The sequence below is a fragment of the Zingiber officinale genome, chromosome 11A (assembly GCF_018446385.1).
Source record: "Zingiber officinale cultivar Zhangliang chromosome 11A, Zo_v1.1, whole genome shotgun sequence".
NCBI classification, from domain to species: domain Eukaryota; kingdom Viridiplantae; phylum Streptophyta; class Magnoliopsida; order Zingiberales; family Zingiberaceae; genus Zingiber; species Zingiber officinale.
In genome coordinates this window covers 71,371,226-71,391,604 of record NC_056006.1, presented here as the reverse complement: position 1 = coordinate 71,391,604, position 20,379 = coordinate 71,371,226, and the positions used below count along the sequence as shown (strand labels likewise).

The 20,379-nt window shown below is 36.5% G+C and overlaps 1 long non-coding RNA gene across 1 annotated transcript; it reads right to left on the bottom strand.

Annotated features, from left to right (window-relative positions):
- Positions 1 to 396: 396 nt before the first annotated feature.
- Positions 397 to 1,633, bottom strand: LOC122030933. The gene is made up of 2 exons (XR_006125666.1): positions 1,044 to 1,633; positions 397 to 692 (listed from the first exon to the last, which is right to left on the bottom strand). It is a non-coding gene; the product is annotated as an uncharacterized LOC122030933 (long non-coding RNA).
- Positions 1,634 to 20,379: the final 18,746 nt, after the last annotated feature.

The following is a 20,379-nucleotide window of genomic DNA, read 5'->3' as shown; positions in this document are numbered from 1 at the left end:
AATATTCTAACAGAAAAAACAAACCTTCATTAAATTTAATGTGGCGTCAATAATTAGACAATGTAAAACATAAAAAAAAAAATATGAATGAAATTCAAATTAATGTAATACCATTTTCATGAATCCATTCAAAATCTCTTGGAACAATCGTTGCACCTGGTCAAAGTGCCCTTGGAACATCAAGGCTAATGGTGGAGTATATAATGAAGCAAGATTGCCATGGGTATAATTTGATGTTGACATAGCGCTCTCGCTTGATTACCAAATAGCAAAATATCTTGATATGCCGAAGAGAACATCTAAACTTGGTCGAGAGTTGAGATCTGTGGTGTTTTGTATTAAATAAAATTCAATACCAATAAAGGAACCATCAAATAATTGAACTTTGAAAATGTATTATCACACAACAATAGATAGAATTATGCAAATTAAGTTAATAGAAGTACATAAATTATGAAAATGTTAAGGCAATTAAGAATATTTTCCTCATTGAAGAAACAAAAATTTTAAAGAAAAGAAAAAGTCATCGCAAACTATATTCAACAAAAACACACTCTAATTTTCATAGGTTTAGTGGAAGACCACCTAGTAATTCCATTAATCCGTCAAGATAAGAAAGATGACTCCACCCTACCACTTTCATTGCTGATATAGAAGAGTTGTACAGCTTCATCAAGCTTCCAACCTGTAGCCTGTAAAATACATCTGCAATTAAGGACTTACTATTACAGTACGAGGAGTAAGTGAAAATCTCCATTTGGTGAGTACATAGATCTATCAAGATTTCAAGATTTCGATACTAGCAGTAGATGAATTTATAGATCTAACAAAATTCTTAGGGCCTAAATAAGAGGTACGGTGGAAGCAGATCCCCATACCAATTACTCCAAAGAGCACCTCTTTTGTCCAAAGTCGAACGAGAGGCAAAGACTACACTTACTAGAAAAACGTTCTTCAAACAAAAGCAAGATATCTAACTTTACTATCACTAACCACACACACACACAAAAAATATGAAATTAATAAAGGAAGGAATAGGTCACCGCAGTCGAGATGATCCTTTATGGTGATGACAGCACCTTCTACCTCCAATCGATGGAATCAGGCAGATCCCCTTCTCTCAGCCGGTACCGATTGCTGATCTTCTGAGAGGCGGATCTAAAGTCCTTGAGGAACCTGGCAAGTACTCCCCGTTGGTGACGTCAGAGAACCAGTTCATCCTGAGGCGGTAGGTGTGCTCCCCATGGTCGGCCATCGAATTGTGCTCTTCCATGATCCGGAGGTTCTCCTTGAAGACCTTGAGTCAGTATTCATCCAGATATTGGTTGTTTTCGACGGGGAGATGCTTGGCCCTCCACTCCAGGCAGAGCATTCTCACCTCCTCGTCGATACGGATGGGGACAACTCTATCTTGCTTGGAGAGGGTGAGGATGTCCTGATAGGGAACAGAGGAGACGACAACAAGGGCGGTGGATGAGAAGAGAAGGAGGAGGACACTGACGAAGGTAAACCATGTGCCAAAAAAGAGGGAAGAGAGGGCTCACGAGGGGCGGCGAGGGTTTTGGCAATGGAGAAGGGTTTTTGATCAGGTGAGGTGCGGCAGGGAATGATTCGGGGCAGACGAGATAAAAAAAAAAAAGCGTGTAAGATTTTTAATAGCGTATTTTTATACGCGGTTAAAATTTTATTTTTTAAAATTATATAATATTTTTAGCTTGTTTTGTATGCTATTAAAACTGTAATTTTTAAAATTTATAATATTTTTAACAAGCTACTCAAAATACATTGTTAATATTTAATTTTAACGATATATAATTTTTTTTTTTGCACATTATTATTTATATAAGTACAATTTTATCCATAACACATTTAATTGGCTAGGTCGTATAAATTACTATTAACAGCACGCCTCAAAAATGTATCGTTAATGACGCACTGCGAAAAGTTATATTTATTATAATGACTAAATTAATTAAGAGATGATTAGTATTGATATGTAAATAGATTTAGCTTGGTTAAATTCTGATCATTGATAGATTGATTAAAGGTTGATGTTTAGTTAATAAGTTTGATTAATCAAAGTTGATTAATTAAAAGGAAATGTTGATTGAATGGAGTTATGTACATCATGATTAAATCTATAGAAAGTTGGATGGAAAGATGAAATTGTTGGCTTGATTGAAATTAATTAATAACTTGGGGTTAATTAATGATCGTATTGATTAGGGTTTCTCCTAATTAGTTTGGATTTTGGGTTTAGTTAGTTGTTGCTTATGTGATTAGCTAAATGGTACATCATGTGATTTACAAGACTTTGATTCGAGACGAGCATCTCGATGTGAGAGTTAAATGATATGAGCTACAATAAAGGTAGATATTTCCTACCTTTTTCCTTTAGTACTTTGATCTTAGTACATGATATATATTTAGATAGTTGTTATATTTACTTTGACTCTCTTTGTTCTTGCTTCTTGAGCTTAATCTTTTATTTCTTAATCTTGTATGTTGATTTATTTTGATATGCATGCAGTCTCATTGTTATCCATGCTATTTATGACCATTTATGCTTGTATTATTATGCTAACGATACTATACCGTAGCATAGTTGTAGAATATTGAACTAAGTTATCGGTTTGATATTTATTCATGCCTGTGTATTTGTAAGATTATACCATAGTATAGGATATCGAGATCCTACTTGACCTTGTCTATTATTTAGGCTCATGCCTAAACACTAGTGAGGTTAGACCCTTCTATGTATTGTTACATTGTTATGTTTTGTCGACCATTGTCTCCCATTCACAATTGAGAGAGTCATCAGCAATCGTTGTTATATCCTATCGACTATTGTCTCTCACTCTTGGTTGAGAGAGTTGTTAGTAACCGTTGATACATCCTGTCAACCATTATCTCTCACTCATGGTTGAGAGAGTCGTCAGCGACCGTTGATATATCCTATCGATCATTATCTCGCACATCATTGAGACAGTCATCAACGATCATGATATATACAACTGCCACAAGACTATTCATGGTAGCGAGTTCGCGTGTGGTTCATAGCTAGACAGCTACATATGTACTCTGTCTACCCATGAGACCATTCGTGGTAACGAGTTCACTCGTAAATAGTGACTATTTAATTACCCTATCTGGCCACGAGACCATTCGTGGTAGTGAGTTCGCCTGCAGATAGTGACTATTTGTTTACCCTGACTATCCACGGGACATCCTTGGTAGAGCATTCTCCTACAGTAAGTGCTTGTTATATACTTGCTATATGTTAATCATGTATTTGTTCGTGCATATTGGGATGTACTATATGTACTCTTGATTTATTATTCACACCTAGTTGAGCAAGTTAGTAGAGGATTATTATTGTTGGTTATGCTTTAGTTAGTAGACAATTATAGTGGCACACTTACTTTTGTAGTAAGTATTTTCCTGAGATTGTATACCTTTACTTTCCTTATATTATTATCATGCATTATCTTCTATTACTCGCGTAGTCATTTAGACTCACTGTCTGTTGTATTTTTTCTTCCTTCATATAGCAGGTAGATGATATATGTATGGAGTTACTTTGAGAATTCTGCCTGTCAATCCCACATTGCATTGAGAGTTTTGTTTCTGTTGTTGCTTTTACTTATATTTTAGTTTTCCAAATATGTTCGTGTAATAATTAACTTGAGTGCGGATTTTTGTCTTGTGTTCAGTTTGATAGTTGTTGTGTCAAGCCGAATCAGCTCACAGTCCGTTGTTTTGTTCATATAGTTTACCTTATATCTTTCGTTGTATTTTTCTCTTAGTAGTGTGGGCTGCTATTTATCTTGCATGGTTGTGGTTGTTTCTAGCTCTGTGGGCTGATGTTATTATTCTTGTTCAGCTATGTGGCTATGTATCCAGGTTTCATATGTTGTCATAAGGTTTAAGATGTAGTCCATTTATTGGGTTGGGACTCCTCCAGGGAGTGATAGTGGAACTAGGTAGAAAGTCCAGATGGATCAAGTAGACCTAACATCTGGCAAATAGACTCGATAGGTTTGGATGACCTGATATCAAGTCAAGTGGAAGTCCTGGCAGCTGATCTGATGCTGAATCGCTAAGTCCAAATAGGTTTGGATGACTTTATGTTTGGCTGGTGAGTTGAGGTAAGCTACTGGTCATAGTATAGTGACATCGTGTCCCATTAGGGGCAAACCTTAGATGTTGATCCAACTAAAGAAACCAGCAGAGGTTTCTAAGTTTAGATTAAGACAGTCCTAACAATCTTAATCAAACATACTATATTTGTACTAATATTATTTTGTAGGTTTATGCTCTAACTCTGCTTTGTAGGATAAATTTTCTAATCTATTTTTTGTAGGATAGTTCCATTGACGGAAAAGAGTGTTCAGTTAACGAATCCTTGAAAAACTAGAATATCAAGATTTGATCCAGAATGAAAATGGAATTTTTTATTTTGTCGACGGACAAGAGTGTTCAGTCAACAAATCAATATATTTCCAAAATTAATCAAGATTTAAATCAGAGCATAAAAGGTAAAAATATGTTCAGTTGACAAAAAGAATTTGATCCATCGACAAAACAATAAGATTTCTGGGATAGAAGGGATTGGATTTTAGTAATCAAGGAAAGATCAGAGATTAGTCGATAGATAGAAAGATCAGTCGACGGATAGGTTCAGTTAATGGAACCTCTTATCAGTCAACGGATCGAGAACTATAAAAGAAACCCTCGAGCTCTAAGCCAGGTAGAACTTTTTCCTTCTGATTTTCTGCTATGCTCATTCACTGCTTGTGCAAGCTACGATTACTACAACGTTGGGAGGCTTTTGACAACTTACACTTCATCTTGTATTCATTTGTTGTCAGTATACTTTATTTCACTTGCATATTGTACACATTGGTATATCATTTAATCATTTAGTGGATTGTCCAATGAAAGCAATCGGCGATTGAGGGCTTGGAGTAAAAGTCATTGAAGGCTCCGAACCAAGTAAAAATAAAATTGTCTCTTGTCTTTCTATTTATTTTATTTTGTTGTGCACTCTAGTTGTAATGAAAGAAAAGAAGTGTTTGAAAAAGCACTTCTCTTTTGATTCCAATATTATCTTACCAAAAAGGTCGAGCGAGTACCATATCACATTATCCTTTTTAAGGTACAAATTCTCCCGACTTAGACATAGTTGAGGTTTAGATCCTCTAGGCTATAGTAGCAAATTCCTCTTTGAACAAGAGTTAAGCGAGTATCGTATCACTTGTCTTTTTCAGTGCCCAAACTCCTTCAGACTTTAACATAGTTAAGGTCAATATCCTCCTTAGTCTCTATAAATTGTAGCAAAAAGCAAGGCAACTTTCCCCAATGCTCATCATATTCAAAAGAAACTATTACAAAGGATGAACATTAGATAAATACATCTAAAAAATTAGTAGCATCTTCATTAGAGATGCTCTCGTTGATCTTCAGAAGGTCAATAACTAGGAGGGGGGAGTCGACGGGAAGCTTTCCATTTTCCACCAGTTGCTTAATGGTATCATCAATTTCATGATGCACCATTCAGACGAGGCAGGTGATGACCATATCATAAAATTCCTTTCATTGTAGAAATTCTTTCTTCTTGGTGGCCCAGCACTCATCCTCTCCTGTCTGATGCTCCTCAAGCTCAGACACCTTGCCCTCCAACTAATCTTTTTGGGCTTCAAGCATCCACATGAATGCTTGTAGTTCTACCAAGGATATCTCTTGGCCTCGCGCTTCAACCCAGGCATTCTCGACTGAGAAAAGGGTGACCTCCAAATTGCATCTTAGGGCTTCTGTTAGGACCTTGGCCAACTCAGTCTCCCACGAGTGGCTCTTAGTTCCACTTTCAAAAGCACAAGCTTCCTTTGGTTGGCCTCCAAATGAGCCTAAAAGGTCGCCTCCTTTCAGGCGATCAACTTCTGATTGTGTGGTGATTACTTCCTCTTGAGTTATGACCAAAACTTCTTAAGAAGGGGTTGCGGCTAACTGGGTGTCTAGTTCAACTATGCGGGCTTGTAGATCTCGCCGGTCCTAATGAATCTCAAGGTATTGCTAGCCAAATATCATCAGTTGGGGCATATTCTTAGCTCCATCCTGCAGAAGTTCCTTTGTTAAAACTCGGATGGGCATGTCCTCAACCGCTGCTTCCCCGTTCTTCCATACGATTGTTGATGGACCATAAAGGGTGAGGTCCAACCTATGCTCTTCTTGAACTAGGTCTTGAGATAGCTCCATTGTGAAAGGGATGCCTTCTTCACTTGGAAAATCCTCTTAATGACTTGAAGGACTCGGATCCATGGGAGTATACGAGGGACCCTCTTCCATGTGGAAAGTTCTCGATTCGACGGGGGATAGGAAAATTGGTACCAAGGGAAAATTGGCAATAATCGGGTGACTCTCCAACTCGACTAGCGTGTCCGGTGGTTAAATCGGTGAATGAATCAGTCGACCTGGGGGTTTGGCTTGGACTTGTGAGGAGGCAGATGGGCCCAAGTGGTCAACCGAGGGTCTAGATGAGTGATATTTTTTCCTTGAAGTTTTGAGGGGCTTCTAACTCCACAGACGAAATCAATCTCAAAGCGCTGGATTGATGGGCAGGAGACCTCGACTCTCTCGTCAATCTTGGTACTCTCGCCACCAATTGGGGAGTCACTTCTATTGGGGTAGTAGCCAAAGCCAGTGGTGCTTCTTCCTCATGGGCCACCTTGGTAAGATCAACGATGGCTACTTTGCACGCTTCCAGTTCTGCCACAATAAGTTTCATCACCTTGTTCAGTGATACCCTCATCATCGCGTCAGTTGTAAAAAATAACATGCTTTCTATAAGTATCCTGAGTTAATTTTGATGTTGATCAACTAAGTTAAGGAAGGTCCTACGTGTTTAAGACCTTGTGTCTAAGTGCACAATGACTTAGGAATACAAGAAGTCGAGCAGAAAACACAGCGAGCGAGAAGGATGACATGGGAAGGGAGCCGATGGACTCTGTACATCGAAGGACAAGGAGCTACTGAAGAGTGCATTGGTGGAGTGAAGGATGCACGCAGTGCATCTGAAGGACGAAAAGTCGGGAGGAAGTCTGCTCAAGGATAAAGTCAGAGTTGGGTTTAGGTGAGCTCAACTTTGGACAATCGGATCATTACCTAGGCGAGCGGAACGAAGAATGGTCAACTGCTATGATTGACCATTTCAGGTGCCCCCATTGACAGGAGGCCCCCTAAAGACTCAAAGACCTGAAGCACCTTGGTTGGCTTGAGGCACCTTGGTTGGCTTGAGGCGCCTCAAATAAGCAGAAGGAACCATTAAGGAAAGGATAATTATAACGCTACACTTAAGGCGCCCTGGAAGACCCAAGGCACTCCAAATGACTCGAGGCGCCTTCGATTACTTGAGGCACCTCCAATATGCCAGATCAACCAAACGTTGGCAGAGAAGAGGATAACAACTCAACCCACTAGAGGCACCCTGGATCACTAAAGACGCTCCAAATATGCCAAATCAGCAAAATGGTCACTTCGACCAGAGACTATAAAAAGAGGCTTTGAGATCGAAGTTTAAACAACACACTCAATTTTTAATTTTCTAAGCTTTGTATTTCTTTTTGTGCTTTCAAACATTGTAAGGTGCTACTCCGTCTCCGTGTCGAAAAAGGAGATTGATAGTGCTTCTAATTGCCTTAGATTAACAACCATGGAGCAACCTAGGTTATAACTAAGTAAACCCTCTGAGTCCCTACTTTCTATTTTTATATTTATTCTTTAATTAATTAGTGTGTCCTTACTAGCAAGTAAACAAGAGAAATAGTTAACACTTCTTGCATATCAATTAACCACCCTTCTAATCAGTCTATCAATCCAATAAGTGGTATCAAAGCCTAATAGCTTTAGAATAATTAACTGTTGACTAAAACAATAAGGAAGATGGCCAAATCAAGTATCCACCCACCAAAGTTTCAAGGGGAGTTCACATTTTGGAAGCATCGAATGGAGGTATGTTTTAAAACAAATTTTGACATATTATTAACTATTAAATATGATTTTGAAGCATCCCAAGGACAAAAACAGAGAAGTAAAAGAAGACCACCAATGGAACAAGAAGCAATAGATCGAGTTTATGGTAAATGGTAAGACAAAGTTCCATCTTCTGAGTGTACTACTTTCTCAAGAAGTCTATCAGATCAGCACTTACGACTCTACCAAAGAATTCTAGGAGAAGTTCCTAGAGATGCATGAAGAAATCTCGAAGGCTAAACTAACAAGAAGATATTTGCTTAGAAATTAGCTAATTAAGCAACCTCCGGATGAAAAAAAAAAAAGAAAAGAAAAGAAAAGGTGGCACAATTGCATGCCAGATTGAAGGAGTTAATAACTGACCTCAATAGCTTGGTGAAATGATAATAAATCGAGACTCACTTAGATACACTCTAAATATTTTTCCAAGAACTCAAGAGTGGACTTCGATTGTATACTCGTATTGTATTTTGAAAAAATTAGACATAAGTAGCTTAAAAGAACTTTTTTTTATATTTGAATTATACGAGTCAAGATGTACAGGTCTAAGAAATGAAGAGAAGTCAACTCAAAACCTAGAATTACAAGCTAAGAAATATGAATCAGATTCAGAGTCATCCCTCGACAAAAATGAAGAGGCATACATCATAAGAAAGTTCAATAAATTTTTTAATTTTAACAATTTTGATAAGAAATATACAAAGAAGCTTCTACAAAGAAAAAGGAAAGTTATATGTTATAACTGCGATGAAGGACATATCAATGATAACTATCCCAAATTAGAAGGAATGGGAAAAGAAAAGAACAAATGGGAGCTATGGAAGAATACACTAATGGAATGAGAAGGACGCACGAGGTGCATTCGAGAGATGAGAAATAGGGAGGAAGTATACTTGAGGAGAATATCGGAGTTGGGTTCGAGTGAGCTCAACCTTGGATGATCAGATCATCACCTAGGCAAGCAAGAAGAAGAATGGTCAAATATTGTGGTTGACCATTTCAGGCACCTCCATTGATTGGAGGCACCCTCAAGACTCGAAGACCTAAGGCGCATCAATTGGCTTAAGGCGCCTCAAATGAGCAGAAGGAGCCATTGCGAAGAGGATAACTGCGATAGCTAGACTCAAGGTACCCTAGATAACCCGAGGCGCCCCGAATGACTTGAGGCGCCTCCGATTACTCAAGGCACCTCCAATATGCCAGATCATCTGAATCTTGGCAGTGAAGCGGATAACAACTTAGTCCACTGGAGGCGCCTTGGATCACTGGAGGCTCCCCTGATTTGTCACATCAACAAAACGATCACTTTGACCAGAGGTTATAAAAAGAGGCCTTGAGCTCAAAGTTTAAACAACACACTCAATTTTTCGTTTTCTCAACTTAATATTTCTTTTCGTTCTTTTAAACACTGTAAGACGGGGTAACTCTTCCTCCGACCTTGTCAAAGAAGGAGATTGATAATGCATTTAACTGCTTTGGATTAACAACTATCCAAATTGTAACCAAGTAAATTCTCTGAGTCCTTACTTTCTATTTTTATGTTTATTCTTTAATTAATAAATGTGCCATTGCTAGTGAGTAAGCAAGAAAAATAGTTAATACTTCTTGCAAGTCGCTTAACCACCCTTCTAACAAGTCCATGTTGGTGCGGGAAGTATCCGACGATCGAACCTTAGTTTTGATAATGGCAAAGGATTCAAGGTTAAATTGGTTTGTGATCTAACATGCTTGACTGAGTGTTTCAGGAAAATCCTAACTGCGGTTAGGCAGGTGAAAATCCTAAGGGGTGGTAACCTTAGGTCGTACGGGGCGATAACCCTAGGTGGAGGAAAACCCTAGTTCATAGGGGGTGGTAACCCTATGCGGAAAGTCTTGGTGGGTTGAGTGCTTCAGGCAAAACTCCTAGGGGGTAATAACCCTAGGTGGAAAGTCCTGGTGTCGCGAACCAGGTGAAAGACTAGACCAGCCGGGAAGCGGAAGTCCAGCAGAAAGTCCGGGAGCATCAAGCGCCGAGCAAAAGTCCAGTTGATCTGGAGGATCGCACTGGCATCAGGTAATCTCTCCTGAGGGGAGTAGGTGAGGACGCGTTCCCCGCTAAGGGAACAGTATGCGTCGGGTCGACCTAGGATTTTCGGTCAGAAATTCGAAGTCAGACCCGGATAGTCTGATGGCTATCGATAATATTTTGTTACTTTATTTATTGCTTTATGTGCTAACTTTGTGTTGCAGGATATTGTTTGAGACTAACATGTCTTGCAGGTACAAAATAATGAAGTCTTCCCTCGGATGAGCAGTTAAACATTGGAGCTTGAAGCTTTTGATAATGGAATATAGCCTAGATGAATTGATAGGCGCCTCAAAACAGATAAACCAAAGAACACTTCCAGCAAGACTTACCTATGTTCAAAGACAAGCCCATTTGTGTTGGTCGAAGGCTTTGAAAGTAGCCCCTCCAACAATTCTAAGCCTTCTCTCAATGGGTGCCCGATGACCCAGAGCTCCGAGATTTCATTTTCCGTCGTTGGTATAGATTTATTTATTGCACTTATTGTAATACTTAGTTTGTAATAATCGTGCTTATAGTTGTTGCCCACCGAAAGCGATCAAGGATCGCGGGCCTTCGAGTAGGAGTCGATCTAGGCTCCGAACGAAGTAAATTGTTGTGTTCCTTCTTTGCATTTATTTCATTTCGGCTGCGTTTGCTCTTAATTTACAATTCCGATAATCGATAAAACGGAAATAGCCACGAGCGCTATTCACCCCCCCAATTGGTATCAGAGCGGGTCGTTTTGAATTGGTGCAACCACCATTCAAAACAATTTTTCATGGTAGTTTCAGATTTTCGGAGTCAATTAGAATTTAGCTTTATAGCTATATTCTAATTCTTTTCTCGAATCGATTTTTGCTCGAGGTTAGTGCAACACCACCCGAGTTCGTGTTCTATTTTTAAATACTTCCCGCACTACTAATCTAGGACCAAGTCCTGAAATTTTCTTGTCATTTATTTTCTTCATAGTTAATCTAAAATGGCCCAACAAGAGGGTTATAGCACTGTCCGTCCCCCGCTCTTCACCGGAGAGGACTTTGGTTACTGGAAGGGCAGAATGGTGAACTTCCTGAAGATCTAGACCTGGATGATCGTCAAGACTGGTTTGGATCTGCCAACAGATAAAGACGACAATCCTACACCCTGCGAAGATTGGGAACCTGCATTAATCAAGAAGGTGGAGGCAAACGCCATAGCAACTTGTACCCTCCAGTGCGGACTAACAAAGGAGGAGCTAAACCGCGTCAGTCCATTCTTAAGCGCCAAGGAGCTATGGGAGAAGCTGATCGAGCTTCACGAAAGGACCTCCGATACCAAAGTAAGTAAGCATGATTTACTATTCAATAAATTGTATAACTTAAAAATGCAGGAAAATGAGACGGCAAGCCAGCTACACGCGCAAATTCAAGACATCCTTAACTCCCTTCACGAAATTGGGAAGAAGGTAGAAAATAGGGATATAATAAGGTACGCTCTTAACTCGTTTCCAAAGAGTACATTGTGGGCATCAATGGTAGATGCCTACAAAGTCTCCAAGGATTTGTCTTCTTTAAAGTTAGATGAATTATTTAGTGAATTTAAACTTCATGAACAGACTAATGCATAGCCAACCGAGAAGGGTATTGCTTTGGTTGCAGGTACCAGTCGAACCCGCGATCCGAGATCACGGCGAAGAACTGAACCGGAGTCGGAAAACGAACCCGACTCAGAAGATGAAGAAGATGAACTGACAATCGAGCTCGTGAATCTCGTGAAGAAGCTCTACAAAAAGAAGAAAGACTTCAACAAGAAAGATCTAAAAAAAGCAGTCCAATCCAAGGAGGCCCAACCAAGTTCTAAAGCAAAATTCGAGGTAATCTGCTACGGGTGCAACAAAAAAGGGCACATTAAGTCCAACTGTCCAAATCAGAAGGACGCAAAGAAGCAGAGGAAGAAGAAGGTGCTGAAAGCGACTTGGGACAAATCCTCAGAAGAGGACACCGACGACGAACTCGATCAAACAAGCTTACTTACGTTGATGGCCCGTGACCAGATCAACCTGTCCGAGAGCGAGAGTGAGTCGGAAGCCGAGTCCGAGCGAAGCCACGAATCCGTATCCGTTTCCGAAGGGCCCGATCCCTCTGTAAGTATTCCTAGACTTAATAACTTAGTTAATTATTTACTTTGCAAATTAGCTAAATCAAACCTTAAACTAAAGTCACTTCTAAAGGAAATAGCAGTCCTTAAAGAAGTGACTAACTCCAAATCCTTGCCTGACCCAGTTCAAACTGGAGATTCAACTCAGGTCCAAAAACTTGAGGAAGAAAATTCCAGTCTGAAAAACCAGATCAAGGATTTGAAGTTAACATTAGAACGGTTTTCTTTAGGATCCAAGAATCTCGACCTAATTGTTGGGTCACAAAGAGTCGTCTACAATAAAACTGGACTAGGATATAAAACCAAAAAGAAATATAAATCTTATTTATCTTTAATAAACAAACCAAATAGTAAATCAGTCCAAGCATGGATCCCCAAGTCCAAATTGGTCAATCAAGTTGGACTTGGTTAATACTAGATCCCGAAGGATCAAATACACTACCTCGATAGACCATATCGAGGCTATGATCCAGGGGGAGCAAAAGAAAAATGATCTTAATAAAACGAAATTAAATTCAAAATTCAAAATTCAAAATCAAATTAAAAATTCGAAATTAAATTCAAAATTCAAAATCAAATTAAAAATTTAAAATTAAATTATAAATTCAAAATTCAAAATTAAATTAAAAATTCGAAATTAAATTCAAAATTCAAAATCAAATTAAAAATTCGAAATTAAATTCAAAATTCAAAATTCAAAATTCAAAATCAAATTTGAAATTAAATTAAAAACTCAATTAAAAATTCGAAATTAAATTAAAAATTCAAAATAATTCGAATTCAAATCAAATAAAATATAGATGGAGGATCCAGAATAGCTAGCACCACCAACTAAACTACCTGACTGGGTAACCGAACTTAATCTACCCGAAATGGGTAAAACAAGTGTAGACTACTCGGCAGGGTAATTAAGGTTAGATTAAAATGGACTAGGTTTAACTTGACTCATAGTACTGGTGAAGTTTTTGGATGATAGTACGTTAGGGAAGCTTGGGCATCACATGTCTAGGAAGATATAGTTTCGACCTGGTGCATTTGGCCAAGTGGAACTGACCGAAGCTACCCTTAAATGGATCCTAACCAGTTAGACCAAGGTTTAGTATTAAGTTCAATGGGTAGGACTATTTGGAAAACCTCGAAGGCATGGTTACTTTAATGAGTTCCTTGTGACTCACCATAGCCCAGAAGTTTATCCAAAGAATGCTTACTTGTTGAACCCAAAGCTAAACCTGAATCTAACACAAAGTTAAACCAAACTCTTAAATTGAACCTCAATTCATCTCACAAAAATTATAGGATTCCCTGATTGAAAATTTAGATCGGGTGAGATGACTAAGGACTTTAAAATTCAAATTCAAAATTAAACTCATAACTATAATTAATTCAAATTCTATAATCAATTAATCAATTTTAAAAACTTATTTAAAAAACCCTTTTAAAAACTCTCTTAAATCTTTAAAATTTAATTTCAAAATTCCTTTGAAAAATCTTTTAAAAATTATTTTTTAAATCTTTAAAACTTAATTTCAAAATTCCTTTAAAAAATCTTTTAAAAATTATTTTTTAAATATTTAAAACTTAATTTCAAAATTCCTTTGAAAAATCTTTTAAAAATTATTTTTTTAAATCTTTAAAACTTAATTTCAAAATTCCTTTCAAATTTTTTTTTAAAATTATTTTTTAAATCTTTAAAACTTAATTTCAAAATTCCTTTAAAAAATCTTTTAAAAATTATTTTTTAAATCTTTAAAACTTAATTTCAAAATTCCTTTGAAAAATATTTTAAAAATTATTTTTTTAAATCTTTAAAACTTAATTTCAAAATTCCTTTAAAAATCTTTTCAAAATTATTTTAAAAATCTTTTAAAAACTTAATTTCAAAATTCCTTTAAAAATCTTTTCAAAATTATTTTAAAAATCTCTTAAAAAAAACTTAATTTCCAAATTCCTTTAAAAATCTTTTCAAAATTATTTGAAAAATCTTTTAAAAAACATTTCAAAACATAATTATTTGAAAAATCTTTTTTAAAATATATATATATATATATATATATATATATATATATTTCAAAAATCTTTTAAAACTTAAATTCAAAATTATTTGAAAAATCTCTTAAAAATCATTCTCAAAATTAATTTAAACTATCTTCAAAATTTATCAAACTTTTCAAAATTTGTTCAAAATTAGGAAGGTTACTTCAATCAAACTGTCGTTTAATCCATCAAACTGAATCCAATTTAACTACTTTATGTGTAGGAATTGGATCAATGGATGTTAGACAGTGGATGCTCCAGACATATGACTGGAGATAGGTTGAAGTTTACTAAGCTCAAACTAAAGAACCTAGGATCAATTGCATTCGACAACTACGGTAAACTTAAGGTAATCGGAAAAGGTAATATTGAACTTAATTCCGATTTTGTCATTCGAAAAGTTCTACTAGTTGAAAATTTTAATTTTAATCTTCTAAGTATAAGCCAATTGTGTGACAATGGATACTTAGTAACCTTCGATAAATCTAGTTGTTTAGTTAAAAATATTGAAAACCCTGAAATCACACTTAAGGGACTTAGGAAAAATAATATCTACACAATTGATCTAATCACATCCTCAATAAAGTGTTTCCTAACACAACAAGAGGAAACTGAGTTGTGGCACAGAAGATTGGGTCACACTCACACTAGACTCATTTCAAAAATGAGTCAAAATGGTCTAGTTAGATGTTTGCCCAAATTAAAATTTATTGAACACTCAATCTGTAATGCTTGTCAATAAGGAAAACAAACTAAATCAACCCACAAGTCAACCAGTCTAGAAAAAACTAAATCCTTACTTGAGCTCCTGCACCTAGACCTATTTGATTCACATGGAGCCAAGTCACTAAGCAAGAACCAGTATTGCTTAGTTATAATTGATGACTACTCTAGGTTCACCTGGGTAAAATATCTAAAAACAAAAGATGAAGCATTTGAAATATTTAGTAATTTTTGCAAATTAATAGAAAATGAAAAAGATATTAAAATTAAAAGAATTAGAAGTGATCATTGGGGGGGGGGGGTATTTGAAAATCATAGATTTACTCAATTCTGTAAAATCAATGGATACCAACATAAATATTCATGTCCTAGAACCCCCCAACAAAACGGTCTAGTGGAACGTAAAAATAGAACCTTACAGGAGGCAGCCAGAACCATGCTAAATGAGTACAACCTAAATCATCAATTTTGGGTCGAAGCCATAAATACAGCAAATTATATTCAAAATAGAATTTTAATTAATAAACACCACAATAAAACCCCTTACGAACTATATTACAATAAAATTCCCAACCTAAACTACCTAAAAGTCTTTGGGTGTAAAGTTCATATTTTAAATACTAAAGATTACTTAGGAAAATTTACATCCAAATCAAATCAAGGGATCTTTTTAGGGTACTCCACAACCAGTAGGGCCTATAGAGTCTATAACCAAAATACCCTAAAAGTTGAAGAAACAACTAATATAATATTTGATGAAGAAAATAATCTACCTAACTTAAATGAAAATGTTAACATTAATCTAGGAATTAATGAAGACGATGAAATTCATCCCAACACTAATAAACCAGAGGAACCAATTTCTGACCCAAATGTAAGACCAACTAGAGCAAGTACCTCTCACCCACCTGACCAAATTTTGGGTGATCCAAACCTAGGAGTCAGAACTAGATCCTCATATAGGAACTTGAGTCAGATTGCCCTTATTTCAAAGATCGAGTCTAAGACCATAGAAGAAGCCCTACCTGACCCAGATTGGATCATTGCTATGCAGGAAGAGCTAGCACAATTCGAAAGAAACCAAGTCTGGGAACTTATACCTAAACCCATAGATAAGTCCATAATTGACACCAAATGGGTTTTTAGGAATAAATTAGATGATCAGGGTGAGATAGTAAAAAATAAGGTCAGACTAGTAGCCAAAGTATTTAGCCAAGTTGAAGGTTTGGACTATGATGAAACATATGCACCAGTAGCTAGACTCAAATCCATTAGGATACTGCTAGCCTATGCAACCCATAAAGGATTTAAATTATATCAAATGGATGTCAAGTCAGCCTTCTTAAATGGGTTTATTAAAGAAGAGGTCTATGTAAGCCAACCCCCAGGATTTAAGGACTTAGATTACCCAAATCATGTATTCAAACTAAAAAAGCCTTATATGGACTAAAACAAGCACCTAGGGCATGGTATGAACGATTATCCAGTTACTTAATGTCCAAAGACTTTAACCAAGGTCAAATAGATCCAACCCTATTTGTAAAAACTATAGAAAATGACATCTTCATAGCCCAAATCTATGTTGATGATATAATTTTTGGCTCAACAAACTCTAAATTTTTAAAAGAATTCGTTAAATTAATGGAACATGAATTTGAAATGAGTATGATTGGAGAACTTAATTTTTTCTTAGGCTTACAAATAAAACAAACCAAAGATGAAATCTATATTTATCAAACTAAATATTCTAAAGAGCTAGTTAAAAAATTTGGCATGGAAAATTCAAAAATTATAAATATACCTATGACAACCAACATCAACATTGACTTTGACCCAGAAGGAAAACAAGTAGATCCAAAATATTATAGGAGTATAATAGGTAGCTTACTCTACCTAACTGCAAGTCGACCAGATATATTATTTGCAGTAGGTATGTGCGCAAGATATCAATCTTGTGCAAAAGAGTCACACCTAACACATGTTAAGAGGATACTTAGGTATATTAAAGGAACCCTAAATGTAGGACTTTGGTACCCCAGAACTTGCACCTTTGACCTTTTTGGATATTCTGATTCAGACTATGCCAGGTGCAAACTAGATAGAAAAAGCACAAGTGGAAGCTGCCAGTTTCTAGGACAGTCCCTAGTAAGTTGGTCAAGCAGAAAGCAACACTGTGTTGCTCTATCCACTACTGAAGCTGAATACATAGCCCTAGGCGAGTGTGCCTCTCAACTGTTATGGATGATGCATACCCTAAAAGATTATCAACTAGAATATAAAAATACAAAGGTGTTAATTGATAACATAAGTTCAATTAATCTCACCAAAAACCCAATTCACCATTCCAGAACCAAACACATAGAGGTGAGACACCATTTTGTAAGGGATCATGTAGCTAAGGGTGAAATTGAACTCAACCATGTTGAGTCCAAATCAAACCTAGCTGACATCTTCACAAAACCCTTACTTGAACTTGAGTTCAGTGCACTCAGAAGGCAAATAGGAATGTGTTGGGTAGAATAGATCCGAATTTCTAAACCAAATATTTACATGTCTTCAAAATCATCCTCACCTATTTTCAAAACGATCCTTACATGTCTTAAAATTCCAGGAAAAATGTAATTTTTCAAAATCCCTGCTTTACTAGACTTTCAAAAGTTGGACTTAGTTTAGGCTTTACCTTAGAAATCTTGTTCCCCCAGGATTCAGTCAGAGCATCTCACAAACACCTAGGTATACCTTGCTTGTGTTTGAAAAACATAGAATGGCGTGAGATGCATAGGGTACAGCCTGGACTCAAGTATGCTTATTTCTGTGCATCAATATGGGTCTGGGCGTTAAATACATTATTAACAGTAATCAAGTCAAGTAATCCAGCCTTAGCCAAATCTAACTGGATCAATTGATTTGACTTGACTAAACAAGTGAAAACTGTTGCTCTCTAGGCAAACAACTAGTAACTAATGGTTAGACATGTGGGCAAAAAGTTAAGTGCTTGATTTTTTTAGGGCTTACTCATGTTTGGACTTTAGGGCTCTGATACCTTACTAAAACAAAATTTGCAATCTATTAGACATTAAGGTTATTGCTTCTCCTTTGCCTTAAGTATTTTGAAATTCATTTTCTTTAAGCAGTTTTTCAAAAACTTTTTCAAATTTAAAACTTTCAAATCTTTTCTATTTAAGGTGGAAAATTCTTGAAGTTGGAAAATTTTTGGAAACTCCTCAAAATTTAATAAGTATTCTTATAAATTTTTGAAAATTTAGCTAAGTATCTTTCCAACAATTTTTTAAAATTCACCTAAGACTCTAACACAAATAGTACGTTGGTAAGTGAAAATTAAAATAAAAACTTAGCTAAGAATCTTTTCAGTGACAAACAATTATAAAAAGCTAAGTGTAAAATGTTCTTATCCCTCTTTAAAAACCTAAGTTTCAAAATTGACTAAATTAAAAAGAGTTGCTTAATACTAAAAGTTTTTTTTTGCTATATTACAAAGAAAAATCTTTTTAGCAAAATTACTTGATAAAATTTTGCACTTAAACTATGTTCCTTAGCAAATTTTCTTCTCAAAAAATGTTGCTATTAAAACCAATTTTAAGCTGTTGGTTTTCACTTACTCTTTTTGCCTCTTGCCTAAGTTAAGATTTTAAAACAAATTTTGCTAAATTTTGTTTTGAAAAGCTAAGTTTTTCAAACTAGTTTATTTTGATATATGGCAAAGGGGGAGAGTAGAGAAATTCAAAGTGAATCAACCCAATTTAAACTTAAAAGGGGAATTTATATTAAGGGGGAGCTATAAAAGGGGAATTTATATTAAGGGGGAGCTATAAAAGGGGAACTTATATTAAGGGGGAGCTATGCTTATGCTTATCTTGCTTAGTCTCACACTTGATGTGTCTATCATGCTTATGATTATCTTCCTTGTGCTTATACTTTATTGCATATTTTTACTTAACTTTGAATTTCGGTTGCCATTATCAAAAAGGAGGAGATTGTTGGTGCGGGAAGCATCCGACGATCAAACCTTAGTTTTGATAATGGAAAAGGATTCAAGGTTAAGTTGGTTTGTGATCTAACATGCTTGACTGAGTGTTTCAGGAAAGTCCTAACTGCGGTTAGGCAGGTGAAAATCCTAAGGGGTGGTAATGTAACGACCCAATTTTCCCTATTTCAAGTTCTAAATGTCCTTAAAAATATTTAGAAATGCTTTTAAAATATTCTAGAAATTTTTAAAGTATTTTTACATAATTTTTGGAAGTCGTTTGATATTTTTATTAAAAAAAAGAAGTTTTGAAAAAAAAATATCCAAACCGAGATTTGAACAGGAAACCTCGAGTTAAGCAGAGATTCGCTTAACCAACAGACCAACTGAATGTTTCTTAATTAAATCTACAATGAAATATGTTTAAGTTGTAATTGATACAGAAATACCTTAGTTTTAAAAAGGTTACAGAGAAATTGCCGAGCCGAAGCTCGACCCGGCTATCTAGGGTTTCGGCGGAAACGCAGATAACTAGCTGTGCCAGCGAGTTTTTGTTAATTAAGGAAAGAACGGGTTATATTTAAGGTATAGTTAGTAATAGAAACCCTAGTTATAAAGGGATTAGGTTTTCCCTTTCTCGCCGAAAATTCTCGTTCCTTTCTCCTCTTCCTCCCGACGCGAGCGACGTTTCTGTGCTTGGGCGAAATCGAAGCCGAGTTAGGTTTCCTCCCTCCGGCAGCCGGCGAAGGCTTTCTTCCAGCGGACCTTGCTGGTTTCGAACCTCCCGTCAAGAGAACGCGCGGACACAAGGAGAACGCCGAAATCTCAAGCTTTACCCGAACCCTAACTGCCTTTCTTCGGTTGTAAGTGCAAGAACAAGGAGTAAGTACTACTCACCTGCGGTAGGAGTTGTTCCGGGTTTCTTTATTTTCCTTTTTGATTCTTCCTTTGCTTCCGAGGCCTAGCATGAACCCTAGACTCTTAGTATTTGGCTGCACAGCAAGATCGACCTCTCCTTTATACGAGCACAGCATGTTAAGATTGAGAAATCGGGTTCTTTGTTCATTTTGAATTCAAAGCATGTTGTAAAGATTTTTTGGTTTCTTTTAGTTCTCTGCCGTGAGTCTTAAAGGAAGAAGATGAATGATTTAGGTTAAGCATGTAGGATTGTTTTTGGTCACTGCAATGAATGGGTATGTGTAGTATTTTGGTTGCCAGTAGCAAATCCTTGAGTTTACTGTTTAGACTTTCCTGTGCTAACTCAATAAGCCTGATCAACCCTAATTTCCAGCCGTATGATTAGCATCTCATATTGGGATTCTTATTGGCTGTTATTTGAATGGGCACGGCCGGTCACTAATGGAGCATGCATAACCTGTTTTAGCAAATCGTTGGAGATGATCATGCTCTGTTTCGGGTAGACTGC